The sequence below is a fragment of the Lissotriton helveticus genome, chromosome 1_1, assembly GCF_964261635.1.
Source record: "Lissotriton helveticus chromosome 1_1, aLisHel1.1, whole genome shotgun sequence".
Classification (NCBI taxonomy): domain Eukaryota; kingdom Metazoa; phylum Chordata; class Amphibia; order Caudata; family Salamandridae; genus Lissotriton; species Lissotriton helveticus.
Window position 1 is genome coordinate 218,459,623 of NC_136057.1, and position 24,582 is coordinate 218,484,204.

At 37.0% G+C, this 24,582-nt stretch overlaps 24 non-coding genes across 24 annotated transcripts; all 24 read left to right on the plus strand.

Moving 5' to 3' along the window:
• The first annotated feature begins 16 nt into the window (after positions 1–16).
• Positions 17–107, plus strand: TRNAR-UCU (transfer RNA arginine (anticodon UCU)). Its single transcript is given in 2 exon segments — positions 17–53; positions 72–107. It is a non-coding gene; the product is annotated as a tRNA-Arg (tRNA).
• A 1,514-nt stretch (positions 108–1,621) lies between these two features.
• TRNAK-UUU (transfer RNA lysine (anticodon UUU)) lies at positions 1,622–1,694 on the plus strand. Its single transcript has one exon. It is a non-coding gene; the product is annotated as a tRNA-Lys (tRNA).
• Positions 1,695–2,021: 327 nt separating this feature from the next.
• TRNAR-UCU (transfer RNA arginine (anticodon UCU)) lies at positions 2,022–2,112 on the plus strand. Its single transcript is given in 2 exon segments — positions 2,022–2,058; positions 2,077–2,112. It is a non-coding gene; the product is annotated as a tRNA-Arg (tRNA).
• A 1,517-nt stretch (positions 2,113–3,629) lies between these two features.
• Positions 3,630–3,702, plus strand: TRNAK-UUU (transfer RNA lysine (anticodon UUU)). Its single transcript has one exon. It is a non-coding gene; the product is annotated as a tRNA-Lys (tRNA).
• Positions 3,703–5,634: 1,932 nt separating this feature from the next.
• TRNAK-UUU (transfer RNA lysine (anticodon UUU)) lies at positions 5,635–5,707 on the plus strand. Its single transcript has one exon. It is a non-coding gene; the product is annotated as a tRNA-Lys (tRNA).
• A 327-nt stretch (positions 5,708–6,034) lies between these two features.
• On the plus strand, positions 6,035–6,125 carry TRNAR-UCU (transfer RNA arginine (anticodon UCU)). The gene is given in 2 exon segments: positions 6,035–6,071; positions 6,090–6,125. It is a non-coding gene; the product is annotated as a tRNA-Arg (tRNA).
• Positions 6,126–7,640: 1,515 nt separating this feature from the next.
• TRNAK-UUU (transfer RNA lysine (anticodon UUU)) lies at positions 7,641–7,713 on the plus strand. The gene has a single exon. It is a non-coding gene; the product is annotated as a tRNA-Lys (tRNA).
• Positions 7,714–8,040: 327 nt separating this feature from the next.
• TRNAR-UCU (transfer RNA arginine (anticodon UCU)) lies at positions 8,041–8,131 on the plus strand. The gene is given in 2 exon segments: positions 8,041–8,077; positions 8,096–8,131. It is a non-coding gene; the product is annotated as a tRNA-Arg (tRNA).
• Positions 8,132–9,650: 1,519 nt separating this feature from the next.
• Positions 9,651–9,723, plus strand: TRNAK-UUU (transfer RNA lysine (anticodon UUU)). The gene has a single exon. It is a non-coding gene; the product is annotated as a tRNA-Lys (tRNA).
• A 327-nt stretch (positions 9,724–10,050) lies between these two features.
• On the plus strand, positions 10,051–10,141 carry TRNAR-UCU (transfer RNA arginine (anticodon UCU)). Its single transcript is given in 2 exon segments — positions 10,051–10,087; positions 10,106–10,141. It is a non-coding gene; the product is annotated as a tRNA-Arg (tRNA).
• Positions 10,142–11,660: 1,519 nt separating this feature from the next.
• TRNAK-UUU (transfer RNA lysine (anticodon UUU)) lies at positions 11,661–11,733 on the plus strand. Its single transcript has one exon. It is a non-coding gene; the product is annotated as a tRNA-Lys (tRNA).
• Positions 11,734–12,060: 327 nt separating this feature from the next.
• Positions 12,061–12,151, plus strand: TRNAR-UCU (transfer RNA arginine (anticodon UCU)). Its single transcript is given in 2 exon segments — positions 12,061–12,097; positions 12,116–12,151. It is a non-coding gene; the product is annotated as a tRNA-Arg (tRNA).
• A 1,519-nt stretch (positions 12,152–13,670) lies between these two features.
• Positions 13,671–13,743, plus strand: TRNAK-UUU (transfer RNA lysine (anticodon UUU)). The gene has a single exon. It is a non-coding gene; the product is annotated as a tRNA-Lys (tRNA).
• Positions 13,744–14,070: 327 nt separating this feature from the next.
• Positions 14,071–14,161, plus strand: TRNAR-UCU (transfer RNA arginine (anticodon UCU)). The gene is given in 2 exon segments: positions 14,071–14,107; positions 14,126–14,161. It is a non-coding gene; the product is annotated as a tRNA-Arg (tRNA).
• Positions 14,162–15,680: 1,519 nt separating this feature from the next.
• On the plus strand, positions 15,681–15,753 carry TRNAK-UUU (transfer RNA lysine (anticodon UUU)). The gene has a single exon. It is a non-coding gene; the product is annotated as a tRNA-Lys (tRNA).
• Positions 15,754–16,080: 327 nt separating this feature from the next.
• Positions 16,081–16,171, plus strand: TRNAR-UCU (transfer RNA arginine (anticodon UCU)). The gene is given in 2 exon segments: positions 16,081–16,117; positions 16,136–16,171. It is a non-coding gene; the product is annotated as a tRNA-Arg (tRNA).
• A 1,519-nt stretch (positions 16,172–17,690) lies between these two features.
• On the plus strand, positions 17,691–17,763 carry TRNAK-UUU (transfer RNA lysine (anticodon UUU)). The gene has a single exon. It is a non-coding gene; the product is annotated as a tRNA-Lys (tRNA).
• A 327-nt stretch (positions 17,764–18,090) lies between these two features.
• TRNAR-UCU (transfer RNA arginine (anticodon UCU)) lies at positions 18,091–18,181 on the plus strand. Its single transcript is given in 2 exon segments — positions 18,091–18,127; positions 18,146–18,181. It is a non-coding gene; the product is annotated as a tRNA-Arg (tRNA).
• A 1,519-nt stretch (positions 18,182–19,700) lies between these two features.
• Positions 19,701–19,773, plus strand: TRNAK-UUU (transfer RNA lysine (anticodon UUU)). The gene has a single exon. It is a non-coding gene; the product is annotated as a tRNA-Lys (tRNA).
• A 327-nt stretch (positions 19,774–20,100) lies between these two features.
• On the plus strand, positions 20,101–20,191 carry TRNAR-UCU (transfer RNA arginine (anticodon UCU)). Its single transcript is given in 2 exon segments — positions 20,101–20,137; positions 20,156–20,191. It is a non-coding gene; the product is annotated as a tRNA-Arg (tRNA).
• A 1,514-nt stretch (positions 20,192–21,705) lies between these two features.
• Positions 21,706–21,778, plus strand: TRNAK-UUU (transfer RNA lysine (anticodon UUU)). The gene has a single exon. It is a non-coding gene; the product is annotated as a tRNA-Lys (tRNA).
• Positions 21,779–22,105: 327 nt separating this feature from the next.
• Positions 22,106–22,196, plus strand: TRNAR-UCU (transfer RNA arginine (anticodon UCU)). The gene is given in 2 exon segments: positions 22,106–22,142; positions 22,161–22,196. It is a non-coding gene; the product is annotated as a tRNA-Arg (tRNA).
• Positions 22,197–23,710: 1,514 nt separating this feature from the next.
• Positions 23,711–23,783, plus strand: TRNAK-UUU (transfer RNA lysine (anticodon UUU)). The gene has a single exon. It is a non-coding gene; the product is annotated as a tRNA-Lys (tRNA).
• A 327-nt stretch (positions 23,784–24,110) lies between these two features.
• TRNAR-UCU (transfer RNA arginine (anticodon UCU)) lies at positions 24,111–24,201 on the plus strand. The gene is given in 2 exon segments: positions 24,111–24,147; positions 24,166–24,201. It is a non-coding gene; the product is annotated as a tRNA-Arg (tRNA).
• Positions 24,202–24,582: the final 381 nt, after the last annotated feature.

Here is a 24,582-nt window from a genome sequence, read left to right on the forward strand (position 1 = left end):
CTTATCTGAGCGTATTGGCTCTGTGGCGCAATGGATAGCGCATTGGACTTCTAAGTGAATGTAAAAAAGATATCCAAAGGTTGTGGGTTCGAATCCCACCAGAGTCAGTTTTATCCCTATTTATTTCATAACTGTTTAAAAGAGTAATAAACAGTGCATGCATGCTTCTGCTTCACCAAAAAGGGCAGTGAAAGGAAGTCTATTTTAAATAGATACTATTCAAGTTATGCAATCTTTGCAGAAGAGGAAATTGGCAGCTGTACTTATGAAAATGTAATTTACTCAGAAGTAAGATTTTGGGCCCTTCCTTAATTTTACAATGTTAATAAAAACATATGAATTCTAAGTCAGCAAAAAAAATGAGATAGTAGCAATTTCAGGACTTACAATAAGGTTAAATTTACTGAAGAGATTTCAAATGCTTGAAGTACCAATTCATTATTATATTCCGCGTATTCAGTACTTAATACCGGCAACCATCTTAAGAAACGTAGTGATAGTTGGGACACTTCCAAATGTTGATAAGGTCATTTTGTGGAGCATCCCCTCCGAGCCTGGATAGCTCAGTCGGGAGAGCATCAGACTTTTAATCTGAGGGCCCAGGGTTCAAGTCCCTGTTCAGGCGGCTTGGATAAAGAAAAGGTATATCAATTGCATACTCTTTTCAAGATCCAATGAATGGGGAGTCCTATTAGAGATGTTTCAAAAAAGTCTTAATCAAGTCATTACATACCCATCTGTCTTCTACATTCTTTGACAAGGGTTAAGAAGACTTACCCAAACTGTATCATGTAGTTTGTTGATTATCTTTTACCCAATTCAATGTTCAAAATGTAAGGTAGTGTCCGATTAACTTGATAAAGTTGGTCAACAGCTGATAGGTCATCTTTTTATTTGTGAATCTCTGATCACCGTGTTGAATCAGGTCGGATCTCTAGTGCAATGGATAGCGGCTTGGAGTCCTAGACGAATGTAGCAAAAGCATTCAAAGGCTTTGTGTTCAAACACCAGCTGGGTCAATTTTATCCCTCCTCTTATTTTATAACTAATTGAAACAGTAACAAGCAATGCCTGCGTCTGCATCACCAGAAACATTTACCAAAATGGCAGTGAAAGAAAGTCTACTTAAACAGAGACTGTTTGCTTTGAAAACATTGCATAATCTATGCCCAAGAGGAAATTCCCAAAGATACTGCTGAAAATGTAATTTAGTAGGTAGTAATAGTATTTGGCACTTTATTGATTTCACAATGTCATTTTAGACACATGATTTCTAAGTCAGCCGAAAATGAGATAGTCCAAATTTCAGGATTTAAAATGGATTACGTGTGCTGCTGAAATTTCAAATGCTTAACACCTTCAATGCTACAGGAGATTTTCCTCCTGTGCTGAATGATCTGTAAATCCATTGTTCATGACTAGCTCAGCTCGTCATAAGCACACGACAAGTGTACTGCACGACGAGCTGAGCTCGTCATGAGCATGGAAGGGGTTAAAACATCAATTTGTTATTAAACTCTACAAATTTGATTGCTAATATATGTAACCATATTAATACACAGAGTGTAGGTCAGTGTACGTCCACATTTGTTTAGCTGATTTTAAGACAGAGTATAGCAGAGCCTGGATAGCTCAGTGGGTAGAGCATCAGACTTTTAATCTGAGGGTCCAGGGTTCAAGTCCCTGTTCAGGCGGGTGCATCCTTTAAAGAAAAATTACTCTAATTGGATGCTCTTTTTGTGTTCCCCTGCATGACGAATAAGATATTCCATTACTAAAATTGCAAAAACGTCTTTCATGGAGTTGTGAAATGCACATCTGCCTCATATATCATGTGCCATTTGACTAAACTTAAGTCGTACGTAGATTTACCTAAGGTATCATGTAACTTGAGACGGTGAATATAATTTCCCCAATTCAATATTCAAAATAAATCCATGGTTATAGTATCAAATGAACTTTATAAAGCTGATCAACATTATTTCATTTCAGAATATCTCTGCACCTTATCAGAGCGTATTGGCTCTGTGGCGCAATGGATAGCGCATTGGACTTCTAGGTGAATGTAAAAAAGATATCCGAAGGTTGTGGGTTCGAATCCCACCAGAGTCAGTTTTATCCCTATTTATTTCATAACTGTTTAAAAGAGTAATAAACAGTGCATGCATGCTTCTGCTTCACCAAAAAGGGCAGTGAAAGGAAGTCTATTTTAAATAGATACTATTCAAGTTATGCAATCTTTGCAGAAGAGGAAATTGGCAGCTGTACTTATGAAAATGTAATTTACTCAGAAGTAAGATTTTGGGCCCTTCCTTAATTTTACAATGTCAATAAAAACATATGAATTCTAAGTCAGCAAAAAAATTAGATAGTAGCAATTTCAGGACTTACAATAAGGTTAAATTTACTGAAGAGATTTCAAATGCTTGAAGTACCAATTCATTATTATATTCCGCGTATTCAGTACTTAATACCGGCAACCATCTTAAGAAACGTAGTGATAGTTGGGACACTTCCAAATGCTGATAAGGTCATTTTGTGGAGCGACCTCTCCGAGCCTGGATAGCTCAGTCGGGAGAGCATCAGACTTTTAATCTGAGGGCCCAGGGTTCAAGTCCCTGTTCAGGCGGCTTGGATAAAGAAAAGGTATATCAATTGCATACTCTTTTCAGGATCCAATGAATGGGGAGTCCTATTAGAGATGTTTCAAAAAAGTCTTATCAAGTCATTACATACCCATCTGTCTTCTACATTCTTTGACAAGGGTTAAGAAGACTTACCCAAACTGTATCATGTAGTTTGACATGTTGATTATCTTTTACCCAATTCAATGTTCAAAATGTAAGGTAGTGTCCGATTAACTTGATAAAGTTGGTCAACAGCTGATAGGTCATCTTTTTATTTGTGAATCTCTGATCACCGTGTTGAATCAGGTCGGATCTCTAGTGCAATGGATAGCGGCTTGGAGTCCTAGACGAATGTAGCAAAAGCATTCAAAGGCTTTGTGTTCAAACACCAGCTGGGTCAATGTTATCCCTCCTCTTATTTTATAACTAATTGAAACAGTAACAAGCAATGCCTGCGTCTGCATCACCAGAAACATTTACCAACATGGCAGTGAAAGAAAGTCTACTTAAACAGAGACTGTTTGCTTTGAAAACATTGCATAATCTATGCCCAAGAGGAAATTCGAAAAGATACTGCTGAAAATGTAATTTAGTAGGTAGTAATAGTATTTGGCACTTTATTGATTTCACAATGTCATTTTAGACAAATGATTTCTAAGTCAGCCGAAAATGAGATAGTACAAATTTCAGGATTTAAAATGGATTACGTGTGCTGCTGAAATTTCAAATGCTTAACACCTTCAATGCTACAGGAGATTTTCCTCCTGTGCTGAATGATCTGTAAATCCATTGTTCATGACGAGCTCAGCTCGTCATAAGCACACGACAAGTGTACTGCACGACGAGCTGAGCTCGTCATAAGCATGGAAGGGGTTAAAACATCAATTTGTTATTAAACTCTACAAATTTGATTGCTAATATATGTAACCATATTAATATATAGAGTGTAGGTCAGTGTACGTCCACATTTGTTTAGCTGATTTTAAGACAGAGTATAGCAGAGCCTGGATAGCTCAGTCGGTAGAGCATCAGACTTTTAATCTGAGGGTCCAGGGTTCAAGTCCCTGTTCAGGCGGTTGCTTCCTTTAAAGAAAAATTACTCTAATTGGATGCTCTTTTTGTGTTCCCCTGCATGACGAATAAGATATTCCATTACTAAAATTGCAAAAACGTCTTTCATGGAGTTGTGAAATGCACATCTGCCTCATATATCATGTGCCATTTGACTAAACTTAAGTCGTACGTAGACTTACCTAAGGTATCATGTAACTTGAGACGGTGAATATAATTTCCCCAATTCAATATTCAAAATAAATCCATGGTTATAGTATCAAATGAACTTTATAAAGCTGATCAACATTATTTCATTTCAGAATATCTCTGCACCTCATCAGAGCGTATTGGCTCTGTGGCGTAATGGATAGCGCATTGGACTTCTAGGTGAATGTAAAAAAGATGTTCAAAAGTTGTGGGTTCAAATCCCACCAGAGTCAGTGTTATCCCTATTTATTTCATAACTGTTTAAAAGAGTAATAAACAGTGCATGCATGCTTCTGCTTCACCAAAAAGGGCAGTGAAAGGAAGTCTATTTTAAATAGATACTATTCAAGTTACGCAATCTTTGCAGAAGAGGAAATTGGCAGCTGTACTTATGAAAATGTAATTTACGCAGAAGTAAGATTTTGGGCCCTTCCTTAATTTTACAATGTCAATAAAAACATATGAATTCTAAGTCAGCAAAAAAAATGAGATAGTAGCAATTTCAGGACTTACAATAAGGTTAAATTTACTGAAGAGATTTCAAATGCTTGAAGTACCAATTCATTATTATATTCCGTGTATTCAGTACTTAATACCGGCAACCATCTTAAGAAACGTAGTGATAGTTGGGAAACTTCCAAATGTTGATAAGGTCATTTTGTGGAGAGTTTTCTCCGAGCCTGGATAGCTCAGTCGGGAGAGCATCAGACTTTTAATCTGAGGGCCCAGGGTTCAAGTCCCTGTTCAGGCGGATTGGATAAAGAAAAGGTATATCAATTGCATACTCTTTTCAGGATCCAATGAATGGGGAGTCCTATTAGAGATGTTTCAAAAAAGTCTTAATCAAGTCATTACATACCCATCTGTCTTCTACATTCTTTGACAAGGGTTAAGAAGACTTACCCAAACTGTATCATGTAGTTTGTTGATTATCTTTTACCCAATTCAATGTTCAAAATGTAAGGTAGTGTCCGATTAACTTGATAAAGTTGGTCAACAGCTGATCGGTCATCTTTTTATTTGTGAATCTCTGATCACCGTGTTGAATCAGGTCGGATCTCTAGTGCAATGGATAGCGGCTTGGAGTCCTAGACGAATGTAGCAAAAGCATTCAAAGGCTTTGTGTTCAAACACCAGCTGGGTCAATTTTATCCCTCCTCTTATTTTATAACTAATTGAAACAGTAACAAGCAATGCCTGCGTCTGCATCACCAGAAACATTTACCAAAATGGCAGTGAAAGAAAGTCTACTTAAACAGAGACTGTTTGCTTTGAAAACATTGCATAATCTATGCCCAAGAGGAAATTCCCAAAGATACTGCTGAAAATGTAATTTAGTAGGTAGTAATAGTATTTGGCACTTTATTGATTTCACAATGTCATTTTAGACACATGATTTCTAAGTCAGCCGAAAATGAGATAGTACAAATTTCAGGATTTAAAATGGATTACGTGTGCTGCTGAAATTTCAAATGCTTAACACCTTCAATGCTACAGGAGATTTTCCTCCTGTGCTGAATGATCTGTAAATCCATTGTTCATGACGAGCTCAGCTCGTCATAAGCACACGACAAGTGTACTGCACGACGAGCTGAGCTCGTCATGAGCATGGAAGGGGTTAAAACATCAATTTGTTATTAAACTCTACAAATTTGATTGCTAATATATGTAACCATATTAATATATAGAGTGTAGGTCAGTGTATGTCCACATTTGTTTAGCTGATTTTAAGACAGAGTATAGCAGAGCCTGGATAGCTCAGTTGGTAGAGCATCAGACTTTTAATCTGAGGGTCCAGGGTTCAAGTCCCTGTTCAGGCGGGTGCGTCCTTTAAAGAAAAATTACTCTAATTGGATGCTCTTTTTGTGTTCCCCTGCATGACGAATAAGATATTCCATTACTAAAATTGCAAAAACGTCTTTCATGGAGTTGTGAAATGCACATCTGCCTCATATATCATGTGCCATTTGACTAAACTTAAGTCGTACGTAGATTTACCTAAGGTATCATGTAACTTGAGACGGTGAATATAATTTCCCCAATTCAATATTCAAAATAAATCCATGGTTATAGTATCAAATGAACTTTATAAAGCTGATCAACATTATTTCATTTCAGAATATCTCTGCACCTTATCAGAGCGTATTGGCTCTGTGGCGCAATGGATAGCGCATTGGACTTCTAGGTGAATGTAAAAAAGATATCCAAAGGTTGTGGGTTCGAATCCCACCAGCGTCAGTTTTATCCCTATTTATTTCATAACTGTTTAAAAGAGTAATAAACAGTGCATGCATGCTTCTGCTTCACCAAAAAGGGCAGTGAAAGGAAGTCTATTTTAAATAGATACTATTCAAGTTATGCAATCTTTGCAGAAGAGGAAATTGGCAGCTGTACTTATGAAAATGTAATTTACTCAGAAGTAAGATTTTGGGCCCTTCCTTAATTTTACAATGTTAATAAAAACATATGAATTCTAAGTCAGCAAAAAAATATGATATAGTAGCAATTTCAGGACTTACAATAAGGTTAAATTTACTGAAGAGATTTCAAATGCTTGAAGTACCAATTCATTATTATATTCCGCGTATTCAGTACTTAATACCGGCAACCATCTTAAGAAACGTAGTGATAGTTGGGACACTTCCAAATGTTGATAAGGTCATTTTGTGGAGCGTCCTCTCCGAGCCTGGATAGCTCAGTCGGGAGAGCATCAGACTTTTAATCTGAGGGCCCAGGGTTCAAGTCCCTGTTCAGGCGGCTTGGATAAAGAAAAGGTATATCAATTGTATACTCTTTTCAGGATCCAATGAATGGGGAGTCCTATTAGAGATGTTTCAAAAAAGTCTTAATCAAGTCATTACATACCCATCTGTCTTCTACATTCTTTGACAAGGGTTAAGAAGACTTACCCAAACTGTATCATGTAGTTTGTTGATTATCTTTTACCCAATTCAATGTTCAAAATGTAAGGTAGTGTCCGATTAACTTGATAAAGTTGGTCAACAGCTGATAGGTCATCTTTTTATTTGTGAATCTCTGATCACCGTGTTGAATCAGGTCGGATCTCTAGTGCAATGGATAGCGGCTTGGAGTCCTAGACGAATGTAGCAAAAGCATTCAAAGGCTTTGTGTTCAAACACCAGCTGGGTCAATTTTATCCCTCCTCTTATTTTATAACTAATTGAAACAGTAACAAGCAATGCCTGCGTCTGCATCACCAGAAACATTTACCAAAATGGCAGTGAAAAAAAGTCTACTTAAACAGAGACTGTTTGCTTTGAAAACATTGCATAATCTATGCCCAAGAGGAAATTCCCAAAGATACTGCTGAAAATGTAATTTAGTAGGTAGTAATAGTATTTGGCACTTTATTGATTTCACAATGTCATTTTAGACACATGATTTCTAAGTCAGCCGAAAATGAGATAGTACAAATTTCAGGATTTAAAATGGATTACGTGTGCTGCTGAAATTTCAAATGCTTAACACCTTCAATGCTACAGGAGATTTTCCTCCTGTGCTGAATGATCTGTAAATCCATTGTTCATGACTAGCTCAGCTCGTCATAAGCACACGACAAGTGTACTGCACGACGAGCTGAGCTCGTCATGAGCATGGAAGGGGTTAAAACATCAATTTGTTATTAAACTCTACAAATTTGATTGCTAATATATGTAACCATATTAATACACAGAGTGTAGGTCAGTGTACGTCCACATTTGTTTAGCTGATTTTAAGACAGAGTATAGCAGAGCCTGGATAGCTCAGTCGGTAGAGCATCAGACTTTTAATCTGAGGGTCCGGGGTTCAAGTCCCTGTTCAGGCGGGTGCATCCTTTAAAGAAAAATTACTCTAATTGGATGCTCTTTTTGAGTTCCCCTGCATGACGAATAAGATATTCCATTACTAAAATTGCAAAAATGTCTTTCATGGAGTTGTGAAATGCACATCTGCCTCATATATCATGTGCCATTTGACTAAACTTAAGTCGTACGTAGATTTACCTAAGGTATCATGTAACTTGAGACGGTGAATATAATTTCCCCAATTCAATATTCAAAATAAATCCATGGTTATAGTATCAAATGAACTTTATAAAGCTGATCAACATTATTTCATTTCAGAATATCTCTGCACCTTATCAGAGCGTATTGGCTCTGTGGCGCAATGGATAGCGCATTGGACTTCTAGGTGAATGTAAAAAAGATATCCAAAGGTTGTGGGTTCGAATCCCACCAGAGTCAGTTTTATCCCTATTTATTTCATAACTGTTTAAAAGAGTAATAAACAGTGCATGCATGCTTCTGCTTCACCAAAAAGGGCAGTGAAAGGAAGTCTATTTTAAATAGATACTATTCAAGTTATGCAATCTTTGCAGAAGAGGAAATTGGCAGCTGTACTTATGAAAATGTAATTTACTCAGAAGTAAGATTTTGGGCCCTTCCTTAATTTTACAATGTCAATAAAAACATATGAATTCTAAGTCAGCAAAAAAAATTAGATAGTAGCAATTTCAGGACTTACAATAAGGTTAAATTTACTGAAGAGATTTCAAATGCTTGAAGTACCAATTCATTATTATATTCCGCGTATTCAGTACTTAATACCGGCAACCATCTTAAGAAACGTAGTGATAGTTGGGACACTTCCAAATGCTGATAAGGTCATTTTGTGGAGCAACCTCTCCGAGCCTGGATAGCTCAGTCGGGAGAGCATCAGACTTTTAATCTTAGGGCCCAGGGTTCAAGTCCCTGTTCAGGCGGCTTGGTTAAAGAAAAGGTATATCAATTGCATACTCTTTTCAGGATCCAATGAATGGGGAGTCCTATTAGAGATGTTTCAAAAAAGTCTTAATCAAGTCATTACATACCCATCTGTCTTCTACATTCTTTGACAAGGGTTAAGAAGACTTACCCAAACTGTATCATGTAGTTTGACATGTTGATTATCTTTTACCAAATTCAATGTTCAAAATGTAAGGTAGTGTCCGATTAACTTGATAAAGTTGGTCATCAGCTGATAGGTCATCTTTTTATTTGTGAATCTCTGATCACCGTGTTGAATCAGGTCGGATCTCTAGTGCAATGGATAGCGGCTTGGAGTCCTAGACGAATGTAGCAAAAGCATTCAAAGGCTTTGTGTTCAAACACCAGCTGGGTCAATTTTATCCCTCCTCTTATTTTATAACTAATTGAAACAGTAACAAGCAATGCCTGCGTCTGCATCACCAGAAACATTTACCAACATGGCAGTGAAAAAAAGTCTACTTAAACAGAGACTGTTTGCTTTGAAAACATTGCATAATCTATGCCCAAGAGGAAATTCCCAAAGATACTGCTGAAAATGTAATTTAGTAGGTAGTAATAGTATTTGGCACTTTATTGATTTCACAATGTCATTTTAGACACATGATTTCTAAGTCAGCCGAAAATGAGATAGTACAAATTTCAGGATTTAAAATGGATTACGTGTGCTGCTGAAATTTCAAATGCTTAACACCTTCAATGCTACAGGAGATTTTCCTCCTGTGCTGAATGATCTGTAAATCCATTGTTCATGACTAGCTCAGCTCGTCATAAGCACACGACAAGTGTACTGCACGACGAGCTGAGCTCGTCATGAGCATGGAAGGGGTTAAAACATCAATTTGTTATTAAACTCTACAAATTTGATTGCTAATATATGTAACCATATTAATACACAGAGTGTAGGTCAGTGTACGTCCACATTTGTTTAGCTGATTTTAAGACAGAGTATAGCAGAGCCTGGATAGCTCAGTCGGTAGAGCATCAGACTTTTAATCTGAGGGTCCGGGGTTCAAGTCCCTGTTCAGGCGGGTGCATCCTTTAAAGAAAAATTACTCTAATTGGATGCTCTTTTTGTGTTCCCCTGCATGACGAATAAGATATTCCATTACTAAAATTGCAAAAACGTCTTTCATGGAGTTGTGAAATGCACATCTGCCTCATATATCATGTGCCATTTGACTAAACTTAAGTCGTACGTAGATTTACCTAAGGTATCATGTAACTTGAGACGGTGAATATAATTTCCCCAATTCAATATTCAAAATAAATCCATGGTTATAGTATCAAATGAACTTTATAAAGCTGATCAACATTATTTCATTTCAGAATATCTCTGCACCTTATCAGAGCGTATTGGCTCTGTGGCGCAATGGATAGCGCATTGGACTTCTAGGTGAATGTAAAAAAGATATCCAAAGGTTGTGGGTTCGAATCCCACCAGAGTCAGTTTTATCCCTATTTATTTCATAACTGTTTAAAAGAGTAATAAACAGTGCATGCATGCTTCTGCTTCACCAAAAAGGGCAGTGAAAGGAAGTCTATTTTAAATAGATACTATTCAAGTTATGCAATCTTTGCAGAAGAGGAAATTGGCAGCTGTACTTATGAAAATGTAATTTACTCAGAAGTAAGATTTTGGGCCCTTCCTTAATTTTACAATGTCAATAAAAACATATGAATTCTAAGTCAGCAAAAAAAATTAGATAGTAGCAATTTCAGGACTTACAATAAGGTTAAATTTACTGAAGAGATTTCAAATGCTTGAAGTACCAATTCATTATTATATTCCGCGTATTCAGTACTTAATACCGGCAACCATCTTAAGAAACGTAGTGATAGTTGGGACACTTCCAAATGCTGATAAGGTCATTTTGTGGAGCAACCTCTCCGAGCCTGGATAGCTCAGTCGGGAGAGCATCAGACTTTTAATCTGAGGGCCCAGGGTTCAAGTCCCTGTTCAGGCGGCTTGGTTAAAGAAAAGGTATATCAATTGCATACTCTTTTCAGGATCCAATGAATGGGGAGTCCTATTAGAGATGTTTCAAAAAAGTCTTAATCAAGTCATTACATACCCATCTGTCTTCTACATTCTTTGACAAGGGTTAAGAAGACTTACCCAAACTGTATCATGTAGTTTGACATGTTGATTATCTTTTACCAAATTCAATGTTCAAAATGTAAGGTAGTGTCCGATTAACTTGATAAAGTTGGTCAACAGCTGATAGGTCATCTTTTTATTTGTGAATCTCTGATCACCGTGTTGAATCAGGTCGGATCTCTAGTGCAATGGATAGCGGCTTGGAGTCCTAGACGAATGTAGCAAAAGCATTCAAAGGCTTTGTGTTCAAACACCAGCTGGGTCAATTTTATCCCTCCTCTTATTTTATAACTAATTGAAACAGTAACAAGCAATGCCTGCGTCTGCATCACCAGAAACATTTACCAAAATGGCAGTGAAAAAAAGTCTACTTAAACAGAGACTGTTTGCTTTGAAAACGTTGCATAATCTATGCCCAAGAGGAAATTCCCAAAGATACTGCTGAAAATGTAATTTAGTAGGTAGTAATAGTATTTGGCACTTTATTGATTTCACAATGTCATTTTAGACACATGATTTCTAAGTCAGCCGAAAATGAGATAGTCCAAATTTCAGGATTTAAAATGGATTACGTGTGCTGCTGAAATTTCAAATGCTTAACACCTTCAATGCTACAGGAGATTTTCCTCCTGTGCTGAATGATCTGTAAATCCATTGTTCATGACTAGCTCAGCTCGTCATAAGCACACGACAAGTGTACTGCACGACGAGCTGAGCTCGTCATGAGCATGGAAGGGGTTAAAACATCAATTTGTTATTAAACTCTACAAATTTGATTGCTAATATATGTAACCATATTAATACACAGAGTGTAGGTCAGTGTACGTCCACATTTGTTTAGCTGATTTTAAGACAGAGTATAGCAGAGCCTGGATAGCTCAGTCGGTAGAGCATCAGACTTTTAATCTGAGGGTCCGGGGTTCAAGTCCCTGTTCAGGCGGGTGCATCCTTTAAAGAAAAATTACTCTAATTGGATGCTCTTTTTGTGTTCCCCTGCATGACGAATAAGATATTCCATTACTAAAATTGCAAAAACGTCTTTCATGGAGTTGTGAAATGCACATCTGCCTCATATATCATGTGCCATTTGACTAAACTTAAGTCGTACGTAGATTTACCTAAGGTATCATGTAACTTGAGACGGTGAATATAATTTCCCCAATTCAATATTCAAAATAAATCCATGGTTATAGTATCAAATGAACTTTATAAAGCTGATCAACATTATTTCATTTCAGAATATCTCTGCACCTTATCAGAGCGTATTGGCTCTGTGGCGCAATGGATAGCGCATTGGACTTCTAGATGAATGTAAAAAAGATATCCAAAGGTTGTGGGTTCGAATCCCACCAGAGTCAGTTTTATCCCTATTTATTTCATAACTGTTTAAAAGAGTAATAAACAGTGCATGCATGCTTCTGCTTCACCAAAAAGGGCAGTGAAAGGAAGTCTATTTTAAATAGATACTATTCAAGTTATGCAATCTTTGCAGAAGAGGAAATTGGCAGCTGTACTTATGAAAATGTAATTTACTCAGAAGTAAGATTTTGGGCCCTTCCTTAATTTTACAATGTCAATAAAAACATATGAATTCTAAGTCAGCAAAAAAAATTAGATAGTAGCAATTTCAGGACTTACAATAAGGTTAAATTTACTGAAGAGATTTCAAATGCTTGAAGTACCAATTCATTATTATATTCCGCGTATTCAGTACTTAATACCGGCAACCATCTTAAGAAACGTAGTGATAGTTGGGACACTTCCAAATGCTGATAAGGTCATTTTGTGGAGCGACCTCTCCGAGCCTGGATAGCTCAGTCGGGAGAGCATCAGACTTTTAATCTGAGGGCCCAGGGTTCAAGTCCCTGTTCAGGCGGCTTGGTTAAAGAAAAGGTATATCGATTGCATACTCTTTTCAGGATCCAATGAATGGGGAGTCCTATTAGAGATGTTTCAAAAAAGTCTTAATCAAGTCATTACATACCCATCTGTCTTCTACATTCTTTGACAAGGGTTAAGAAGACTTACCCAAACTGTATCATGTAGTTTGACATGTTGATTATCTTTTACCAAATTCAATGTTCAAAATGTAAGGTAGTGTCCGATTAACTTGATAAAGTTGGTCAACAGCTGATAGGTCATCTTTTTATTTGTGAATCTCTGATCACCGTGTTGAATCAGGTCGGATCTCTAGTGCAATGGATAGCGGCTTGGAGTCCTAGACGAATGTAGCAAAAGCATTCAAAGGCTTTGTGTTCAAACACCAGCTGGGTCAATTTTATCCCTCCTCTTATTTTATAACTAATTGAAACAGTAACAAGCAATGCCTGCGTCTGCATCACCAGAAACATTTACCAAAATGGCAGTGAAAGAAAGTCTACTTAAACAGAGACTGTTTGCTTTGAAAACATTGCATAATCTATGCCCAAGAGGAAATTCCCAAAGATACTGCTGAAAATGTAATTTAGTAGGTAGTAATAGTATTTGGCACTTTATTGATTTCACAATGTCATTTTAGACACATGATTTCTAAGTCAGCCGAAAATGAGATAGTACAAATTTCAGGATTTAAAATGGATTACGTGTGCTGCTGAAATTTCAAATGCTTAACACCTTCAATGCTACAGGAGATTTTCCTCCTGTGCTGAATGATCTGTAAATCCATTGTTCATGACGAGCTCAGCTCGTCATAAGCACACGACAAGTGTACTGCACGACGAGCTGAGCTCGTCATGAGCATGGAAGGGGTTAAAACATCAATTTGTTATTAAACTCTACAAATTTGATTGCTAATATATGTAACCATATTAATATATAGAGTGTAGGTCAGTGTATGTCCACATTTGTTTAGCTGATTTTAAGACAGAGTATAGCAGAGCCTGGATAGCTCAGTCGGTAGAGCATCAGACTTTTAATCTGAGGGTCCAGGGTTCAAGTCCCTGTTCAGGCGGGTGCGTCCTTTAAAGAAAAATTACTCTAATTGGATGCTCTTTTTGTGTTCCCCTGCATGACGAATAAGATATTCCATTACTAAAATTGCAAAAACGTCTTTCATGGAGTTGTGAAATGCACATCTGCCTCATATATCATGTGCCATTTGACTAAACTTAAGTCGTACGTAGATTTACCTAAGGTATCATGTAACTTGAGACGGTGAATATAATTTCCCCAATTCAATATTCAAAATAAATCCATGGTTATAGTATCAAATGAACTTTATAAAGCTGATCAACATTATTTCATTTCAGAATATCTCTGCACCTTATCAGAGCGTATTGGCTCTGTGGCGCAATGGATAGCGCATTGGACTTCTAGGTGAATGTAAAAAAGATATCCAAAGGTTGTGGGTTCGAATCCCACCAGAGTCAGTTTTATCCCTATTTATTTCATAACTGTTTAAAAGAGTAATAAACAGTGCATGCATGCTTCTGCTTCACCAAAAAGGGCAGTGAAAGGAAGTCTATTTTAAATAGATACTATTCAAGTTATGCAATCTTTGCAGAAGAGGAAATTGGCAGCTGTACTTATGAAAATGTAATTTACTCAGAAGTAAGATTTTGGGCCCTTCCTTAATTTTACAATGTCAATAAAAACATATGAATTCTAAGTCAGCAAAAAAAATTAGATAGTAGCAATTTCAGGACTTACAATAAGGTTAAATTTACTGAAGAGATTTCAAATGCTTGAAGTACCAATTCATTATTATATTCCGCGTATTCAGTACTTAATACCGGCAACCATCTTAAGAAACGTAGTGATAGTTGGGACACTTCCAAATGCTGATAAGGTCATTTTGTGGAGCAACCTCTCCGAGCCTGGATAGCTCAGTCGGGAGAGCATCAGACTTTTAATCTGAGGGCCCAGGGTTCAAGTCCCTGTTCAGGCGGCTTGGTTAAAGAAAAGGTATATCAATTGCATACTCTTTTCAGGATCCAATGAATGGGGAGTCCTATTAGAGATGTTTCAAAAAAGTCTTAATCAAGTCATTACATACCCATCTGTCTTCTACATTCTTTGACAAGGGTTAAGAAGACTTACCCAAACTGTATCATGTAGTTTGACATGTTGATTATCTTTTACCAAATTCAATGTTCAAAATGTAAGGTAGTGTCCGATTAACTTGATAAAGTTGGTCATCAGCTGATAGGTCATCTTTTTATTTGTGAATCTCTGATCACCGTGTTGAATCAGGTCGGATCTCTAGTGCAATGGATAGCGGCTTGGAGTCCTAGACGAATGTAGCAAAAGCATTCAAAGGCTTTGTGTTCAAACACCAGCTGGGTCAATTTTATCCCTCCTCTTATTTTATAACTAATTGAAACAGTAACAAGCAATGCCTGCGTCTGCATCACCAGAAACATTTACCAACATGGCAGTGAAAAAAAGTCTACTTAAACAGAGACTGTTTGCTTTGAAAACATTGCATAATCTATGCCCAAGAGGAAATTCCCAAAGATACTGCTGAAAATGTAATTTAGTAGGTAGTAATAGTATTTGGCACTTTATTGATTTCACAATGTCATTTTAGACACATGATTTCTAAGTCAGCCGAAAATGAGATAGTACAAATTTCAGGATTTAAAATGGATTACGTGTGCTGCTGAAATTTCAAATGCTTAACACCTTCAATGCTACAGGAGATTTTCCTCCTGTGCTGAATGATCTGTAAATCCATTGTTCATGACTAGCTCAGCTCGTCATAAGCACACGACAAGTGTACTGCACGACGAGCTGAGCTCGTCATGAGCATGGAAGGGGTTAAAACATCAATTTGTTATTAAACTCTACAAATTTGATTGCTAATATATGTAACCATATTAATACACAGAGTGTAGGTCAGTGTACGTCCACATTTGTTTAGCTGATTTTAAGACAGAGTATAGCAGAGCCTGGATAGCTCAGTCGGTAGAGCATCAGACTTTTAATCTGAGGGTCCGGGGTTCAAGTCCCTGTTCAGGCGGGTGCATCCTTTAAAGAAAAATTACTCTAATTGGATGCTCTTTTTGTGTTCCCCTGCATGACGAATAAGATATTCCATTACTAAAATTGCAAAAACGTCTTTCATGGAGTTGTGAAATGCACATCTGCCTCATATATCATGTGCCATTTGACTAAACTTAAGTCGTACGTAGATTTACCTAAGGTATCATGTAACTTGAGACGGTGAATATAATTTCCCCAATTCAATATTCAAAATAAATCCATGGTTATAGTATCAAATGAACTTTATAAAGCTGATCAACATTATTTCATTTCAGAATATCTCTGCACCTTATCAGAGCGTATTGGCTCTGTGGCGCAATGGATAGCGCATTGGACTTCTAGGTGAATGTAAAAAAGATATCCAAAGGTTGTGGGTTCGAATCCCACCAGAGTCAGTTTTATCCCTATTTATTTCATAACTGTTTAAAAGAGTAATAAACAGTGCATGCATGCTTCTGCTTCACCAAAAAGGGCAGTGAAAGGAAGTCTATTTTAAATAGATACTATTCAAGTTATGCAATCTTTGCAGAAGAGGAAATTGGCAGCTGTACTTATGAAAATGTAATTTACTCAGAAGTAAGATTTTGGGCCCTTCCTTAATTTTACAATGTCAATAAAAACATATGAATTCTAAGTCAGCAAAAAAAATTAGATAGTAGCAATTTCAGGACTTACAATAAGGTTAAATTTACTGAAGAGATTTCAAATGCTTGAAGTACCAATTCATTATTATATTCCGCGTATTCAGTACTTAATACCGGCAACCATCTTAAGAAACGTAGTGATAGTTGGGACACTTCCAAATGCTGATAAGGTCATTTTGTGGAGCAACCTCTCCGAGCCTGGATAGCTCAGTCGGGAGAGCATCAGACTTTTAATCTGAGGGCCCAGGGTTCAAGTCCCTGTTCAGGCGGCTTGGTTAAAGAAAAGGTATATCAATTGCATACTCTTTTCAGGATCCAATGAATGGGGAGTCCTATTAGAGATGTTTCAAAAAAGTCTTAATCAAGTCATTACATACCCATCTGTCTTCTACATTCTTTGACAAGGGTTAAGAAGACTTACCCAAACTGTATCATGTAGTTTGACATGTTGATTATCTTTTACCAAATTCAATGTTCAAAATGTAAGGTAGTGTCCGATTAACTTGATAAAGTTGGTCAACAGCTGATAGGTCATCTTTTTATTTGTGAATCTCTGATCACCGTGTTGAATCAGGTCGGATCTCTAGTGCAATGGATAGCGGCTTGGAGTCCTAGACGAATGTAGCAAAAGCATTCAAAGGCTTTGTGTTCAAACACCAGCTGGGTCAATTTTATCCCTCCTCTTATTTTATAACTAATTGAAACAGTAACAAGCAATGCCTGCGTCTGCATCACCAGAAACATTTACCAAAATGGCAGTGAAAAAAAGTCTACTTAAACAGAGACTGTTTGCTTTGAAAACGTTGCATAATCTATGCCCAAGAGGAAATTCCCAAAGATACTGCTGAAAATGTAATTTAGTAGGTAGTAATAGTATTTGGCACTTTATTGATTTCACAATGTCATTTTAGACACATGATTTCTAAGTCAGCCGAAAATGAGATAGTCCAAATTTCAGGATTTAAAATGGATTACGTGTGCTGCTGAAATTTCAAATGCTTAACACCTTCAATGCTACAGGAGATTTTCCTCCTGTGCTGAATGATCTGTAAATCCATTGTTCATGACTAGCTCAGCTCGTCATAAGCACACGACAAGTGTACTGCACGACGAGCTGAGCTCGTCATGAGCATGGAAGGGGTTAAAACATCAATTTGTTATTAAACTCTACAAATTTGATTGCTAATATATGTAACCATATTAATACACAGAGTGTAGGTCAGTGTACGTCCACATTTGTTTAGCTGATTTTAAGACAGAGTATAGCAGAGCCTGGATAGCTCAGTCGGTAGAGCATCAGACTTTTAATCTGAGGGTCCGGGGTTCAAGTCCCTGTTCAGGCGGGTGCATCCTTTAAAGAAAAATTACTCTAATTGGATGCTCTTTTTGTGTTCCCCTGCATGACGAATAAGATATTCCATTACTAAAATTGCAAAAACGTCTTTCATGGAGTTGTGAAATGCACATCTGCCTCATATATCATGTGCCATTTGACTAAACTTAAGTCGTACGTAGATTTACCTAAGGTATCATGTAACTTGAGACGGTGAATATAATTTCCCCAATTCAATATTCAAAATAAATCCATGGTTATAGTATCAAATGAACTTTATAAAGCTGATCAACATTATTTCATTTCAGAATATCTCTGCACCTTATCAGAGCGTATTGGCTCTGTGGCGCAATGGATAGCGCATTGGACTTCTAGATGAATGTAAAAAAGATATCCAAAGGTTGTGGGTTCGAATCCCACCAGAGTCAGTTTTATCCCTATTTATTTCATAACTGTTTAAAAGAGTAATAAACAGTGCATGCATGCTTCTGCTTCACCAAAAAGGGCAGTGAAAGGAAGTCTATTTTAAATAGATACTATTCAAGTTATGCAATCTTTGCAGAAGAGGAAATTGGCAGCTGTACTTATGAAAATGTAATTTACTCAGAAGTAAGATTTTGGGCCCTTCCTTAATTTTACAATGTCAATAAAAACATATGAATTCTAAGTCAGCAAAAAAAATTAGATAGTAGCAATTTCAGGACTTACAATAAGGTTAAATTTACTGAAGAGATTTCAAATGCTTGAAGTACCAATTCATTATTATATTCCGCGTATTCAGTACTTAATACCGGCAACCATCTTAAGAAACGTAGTGATAGTTGGGACACTTCCAAATGCTGATAAGGTCATTTTGTGGAGCGACCTCTCCGAGCCTGGATAGCTCAGTCGGGAGAGCATCAGACTTTTAATCTGAGGGCCCAGGGTTCAAGTCCCTGTTCAGGCGGCTTGGTTAAAGAAAAGGTATATCGATTGCATACTCTTTTCAGGATCCAATGAATGGGGAGTCCTATTAGAGATGTTTCAAAAAAGTCTTAATCAAGTCATTACATACCCATCTGTCTTCTACATTCTTTGACAAGGGTTAAGAAGACTTACCCAAACTGTATCATGTAGTTTGACATGTTGATTATCTTTTACCAAATTCAATGTTCAAAATGTAAGGTAGTGTCCGATTAACTTGATAAAGTTGGTCAACAGCTGATAGGTCATCTTTTTATTTGTGAATCTCTGATCACCGTGTTGAATCAGGTCGGATCTCTAGTGCAATGGATAGCGGCTTGGAGTCCTAGACGAATGTAGCAAAAGCATTCAAAGGCTTTGTGTTCAAACACCAGCTGGGTCAATTTTATCCCTCCTCTTATTTTATAACTAATTGAAACAGTAACAAGCAATGCCTGCGTCTGCATCACCAGAAACATTTACCAAAATGGCAGTGAAAGAAAGTCTACTTAAACAGAGACTGTTTGCTTTGAAAACATTGCATAATCTATGCCCAAGAGGAAATTCCCAAAGATACTGCTGAAAATGTAATTTAGTAGGTAGTAATAGTATTTGGCACTTTATTGATTTCACAATGTCATTTTAGACACATGATTTCTAAGTCAGCCGAAAATGAGATAGTACAAATTTCAGGATTTAAAATGGATTACGTGTGCTGCTGAAATTTCAAATGCTTAACACCTTCAATGCTACAGGAGATTTTCCTCCTGTGCTGAATGATCTGTAAATCCATTGTTCATGACGAGCTCAGCTCGTCATAAGCACACGACAAGTGTACTGCACGACGAGCTGAGCTCGTCATGAGCATGGAAGGGGTTAAAACATCAATTTGTTATTAAACTCTACAAATTTGATTGCTAATATATGTAACCATATTAATATATAGAGTGTAGGTCAGTGTATGTCCACATTTGTTTAGCTGATTTTAAGACAGAGTATAGCAGAGCCTGGATAGCTCAGTCGGTAGAGCATCAGACTTTTAATCTGAGGGTCCAGGGTTCAAGTCCCTGTTCAGGCGGGTGCGTCCTTTAAAGAAAAATTACTCTAATTGGATGCTCTTTTTGTGTTCCCCTGCATGACGAATAAGATATTCCATTACTAAAATTGCAAAAACGTCTTTCATGGAGTTGTGAAATGCACATCTGCCTCATATATCTGGTGCCATTTGACTAAACTTAAGTCGTACGTAGATTTACCTAAGGTATCATGTAACTTGAGACGGTGAATATAATTTCCCCAATTCAATATTCAAAATAAATCCATGGTTATAGTATCAAATGAACTTTATAAAGCTGATCAACATTATTTCATTTCAGAATATCTCTGCACCTTATCAGAGCGTATTGGCTCTGTGGCGCAATGGATAGCGCATTGGACTTCTAGGTGAATGTAAAAAAGATATCCAAAGGTTGTGGGTTCGAATCCCACCAGAGTCAGTTTTTTCCCTATTTATTTCATAACTGTTTAAAAGAGTAATACACAGTGCATGCATGCTTCTGCTTCACCAAAAAGGGCAGTGAAAGGAAGTCTATTTTAAATAGATACTATTCAAGTTATGCAATCTTTGCAGAAGAGGAAATTGGCAGCTGTACTTATGAAAATGTAATTTACTCAGAAGTAAGATTTTGGGCCCTTCCTTAATTTTACAATGTTAATATAAACATATGAATTCTAAGTCAGCAAAAAAAATGAGATAGTAGCAATTTCAGGACTTACAATAAGGTTAAATTTACTGAAGAGATTTCAAATGCTTGAAGTACCAATTCATTATTATATTCCGCGTATTCAGTACTTAATACCGGCAACCATCTTAAGAAACGTAGTGATAGTTGGGACACTTCCAAATGTTGATAAGGTCATTTTGTGGAGCGTCCTCTCCGAGCCTGGATAGCTCAGTCGGGAGAGCATCAGACTTTTAATCTGAGGGCCCAGGGTTCAAGTCCCTGTTCAGGCGGCTTGGATAAAGAAAAGGTATATCAATTGCATACTCTTTTCAGGATCCAATGAATGGGGAGTCCTATTAGAGATGTTTCAAAAAAGTCTTAATCAAGTCATTACATACCTATCTGTCTTCTACATTCTTTGACAAGGGTTAAGAAGACTTACCCAAACTGTATCATGTAGTTTGTTGATTATCTTTTACCCAATTCAATGTTCAAAATGTAAGGTAGTGTCCGATTAACTTGATAAAGTTGGTCAACAGCTGATAGGTCATCTTTTTATTTGTGAATCTCTGATCACCGTGTTGAATCAGGTCGGATCTCTAGTGCAATGGATAGCGGCTTGGAGTCCTAGACGAATGTAGCAAAAGCATTCAAAGGCTTTGTGTTCAAACACCAGCTGGGTCAATTTTATCCCTCCTCTTATTTTATAACTAATTGAAACAGTAACAAGCAATGCCTGCGTCTGCATCACCAGAAACATTTACCAAAATGGCAGTGAAAGAAAGTCTACTTAAACAGAGACTGTTTGCTTTGAAAACATTGCATAATCTATGCCCAAGAGGAAATTCCCAAAGATACTGCTGAAAATGTAATTTAGTAGGTAGTAATAGTATTTGGCACTTTATTGATTTCACAATGTCATTTTAGACACATGATTTCTAAGTCAGCCGAAAATGAGATAGTACAAATTTCAGGATTTAAAATGGATTACGTGTGCTGCTGAAATTTCAAATGCTTAACACCTTCAATGCTACAGGAGATTTTCCTCCTGTGCTGAATGATCTGTAAATCCATTGTTCATGACGAGCTCAGCTCGTCATAAGCACACGACAAGTGTACTGCACGACGAGCTGAGCTCGTCATGAGCATGGAAGGGGTTAAAACATCAATTTGTTATTAAACTCTACAAATTTGATTGCTAATATATGTAACCATATTAATATATAGAGTGTAGGTCAGTGTATGTCCACATTTGTTTAGCTGATTTTAAGACAGAGTATAGCAGAGCCTGGATAGCTCAGTCGGTAGAGCATCAGACTTTTAATCTGAGGGTCCAGGGTTCAAGTCCCTGTTCAGGCGGGTGCGTCCTTTAAAGAAAAATTACTCTAATTGGATGCTCTTTTTGTGTTCCCCTGCATGACGAATAAGATATTCCATTACTAAAATTGCAAAAACGTCTTTCATGGAGTTGTGAAATGCACATCTGCCTCATATATCTGGTGCCATTTGACTAAACTTAAGTCGTACGTAGATTTACCTAAGGTATCATGTAACTTGAGACGGTGAATATAATTTCCCCAATTCAATATTCAAAATAAATCCATGGTTATAGTATCAAATGAACTTTATAAAGCTGATCAACATTATTTCATTTCAGAATATCTCTGCACCTTATCAGAGCGTATTGGCTCTGTGGCGCAATGGATAGCGCATTGGACTTCTAGGTGAATGTAAAAAAGATATCCAAAGGTTGTGGGTTCGAATCCCACCAGAGTCAGTTTTATCCCTATTTATTTCATAACTGTTTAAAAGAGTAATACACAGTGCATGCATGCTTCTGCTTCACCAAAAAGGGCAGTGAAAGGAAGTCTATTTTAAATAGATACTATTCAAGTTATGCAATCTTTGCAGAAGAGGAAATTGGCAGCTGTACTTATGAAAATGTAATTTACTCAGAAGTAAGATTTTGGGCCCTTCCTTAATTTTACAATGTTAATAAAAACATATGAATTCTAAGTCAGCAAAAAAAATGAGATAGTAGCAATTTCAGGACTTACAATAAGGTTAAATTTACTGAAGAGATTTCAAATGCTTGAAGTACCAATTCATTATTATATTCCGCGTATTCAGTACTTAATACCGGCAACCATCTTAAGAAACGTAGTGATAGTTGGGACACTTCCAAATGTTGATAAGGTCATTTTGTGGAGCGTCCTCTCCGAGCCTGGATAGCTCAGTCGGGAGAGCATCAGACTTTTAATCTGAGGGCCCAGGGTTCAAGTCCCTGTTCAGGCGGCTTGGATAAAGAAAAGGTATATCAATTGCATACTCTTTTCAGGATCCAATGAATGGGGAGTCCTATTAGAGATGTTTCAAAAAAGTCTTAATCAAGTCATTACATACCCATCTGTCTTCTACATTCTTTGACAAGGGTTAAGAAGACTTACCCAAACTGTATCATGTAGTTTGTTGATTATCTTTTACCCAATTCAATGTTCAAAATGTAAGGTAGTGTCCGATTAACTTGATAAAGTTGGTCAACAGCTGATAGGTCATCTTTTTATTTGTGAATCTCTGATCACCGTGTTGAATCAGGTCGGATCTCTAGTGCAATGGATAGCGGCTTGGAGTCCTAGACGAATGTAGCAAAAGCATTCAAAGGCTTTGTGTTCAAACACCAGCTGGGTCAATTTTATCCCTCCTCTTATTTTATAACTAATTGAAACAGTAACAAGCAATGCCTGCGTCTGCATCACCAGAAACATTTACCAAAATGGCAGTGAAAGAAAGTCTACTTAAACAGAGACTGTTTGCTTTGAAAACATTGCATAATCTATGCCCAAGAGGAAATTCCCAAAGATACTGCTGAAAATGTAATTTAGTAGGTAGTAATAGTATTTGGCACTTTATTGATTTCACAATGTCATTTTAGACACATGATTTCTAAGTCAGCCGAAAATGAGATAGTCCAAATTTCAGGATTTAAAATGGATTACGTGTGCTGCTGAAATTTCAAATGCTTAACACCTTCAATGCTACAGGAGATTTTCCTCCTGTGCTGAATGATCTGTAAATCCATTGTTCATGACTAGCTCAGCTCGTCATAAGCACACGACAAGTGTACTGCATGACGAGCTGAGCTCGTCATGAGCATGGAAGGGGTTAAAACATCAATTTGTTATTAAACTCTACAAATTTGATTGCTAATATATGTAACCATATTAATACACAGAGTGTAGGTCAGTGTACGTCCACATTTGTTTAGCTGATTTTAAGACAGAGTATAGCAGAGCCTGGATAGCTCAGTCGGTAGAGCATCAGACTTTTAATCTGAGGGTCCGGGGTTCAAGTCCCTGTTCAGGCGGGTGCATCCTTTAAAGAAAAATTACTCTAATTGGATGCTCTTTTTGTGTTCCCCTGCATGACGAATAAGATATTCCATTACTAAAATTGCAAAAACGTCTTTCATGGAGTTGTGAAATGCACATCTGCCTCATATATCATGTGCCATTTGACTAAACTTAAGTCGTACGTAGATTTACCTAAGGTATCATGTAACTTGAGACGGTGAATATAATTTCCCCAATTCAATATTCAAAATAAATCCATGGCTATAGTATCAAATGAACTTTATAAAGCTGATCAACATTATTTCATTTCAGAATATCTCTGCACCTTATCAGAGCGTATTGGCTCTGTGGCGCAATGGATAGCGCATTGGACTTCTAGGTGAATGTAAAAAAGATATCCAAAGGTTGTGGGTTCGAATCCCACCAGAGTCAGTTTTATCCCTATTTATTTCATAACTGTTTAAAAGAGTAATAAACAGTGCATGCATGCTTCTGCTTCACCAAAAAGGGCAGTGAAAGGAAGTCTATTTTAAATAGATACTATTCAAGTTATGCAATCTTTGCAGAAGAGGAAATTGGCAGCTGTACTTATGAAAATGTAATTTACTCAGAAGTAAGATTTTGGGCCCTTCCTTAATTTTACAATGTCAATAAAAACATATGAATTCTAAGTCAGCAAAAAAAATTAGATAGTAGCAATTTCAGGACTTACAATAAGGTTAAATTTACTGAAGAGATTTCAAATGCTTGAAGTACCAATTCATTATTATATTCCGCGTATTCAGTACTTAATACCGGCAACCATCTTAAGAA